Here is a 549-nt window from a genome sequence, read left to right as displayed (position 1 = left end):
CTGGGTTACTGCCTTCATCCAAGGGAGGCACAAACCGCTTCGAATTCTAACACTAACTGCTAACATCTGAACTCATAATAAAAGGCTAGCTGCACCTCATTTTTCTTTATTGCTATGTCTGAGTATTACAAGAAAGCCTTCATTAGTAACAAGTGAATAATTTTCACTTTCTGCCTAGGAAAAAGGTCACAAGTTTTAGGGCAAAGCATGCAGCATGTCTTTCACTGACTGGAATCAAGAGTCCTCACAGACAAATCAATACTCGGGTGGACTTCAGTCTGTTCAGTGCTCCAGTGATGGCACCCCAGCCATCCCCACCACAGCTGCGGTGTGGGGAAAGGGGAGGTGACAATCAAGCACCAGCCTAACTTTTTTCTGCCAAACACCGCAAATACTACTACACGAAAATAGCTTTGCGCCCGCTGCCCGGGCTCCAGGTGCCCCATGGGGAGCCAACCTGCCGAAGGCCCAGGCCTCAGCCCTGAGGAAGGCCGGCGGCGGGCGGCACCCCTCACCTGTACCGCTTTGTGTCGCTATGAGGACTCGGCC

Source organism: Athene cunicularia (assembly GCF_003259725.1).
Source record: "Athene cunicularia isolate RWA chromosome 8 unlocalized genomic scaffold, athCun1 chr8_part1, whole genome shotgun sequence".
NCBI classification, from domain to species: Eukaryota; Metazoa; Chordata; class Aves; order Strigiformes; family Strigidae; genus Athene; species Athene cunicularia.
The sequence above is the reverse complement of the archived record's forward strand: the minus strand, read 5'-3'. Positions refer to the sequence as shown.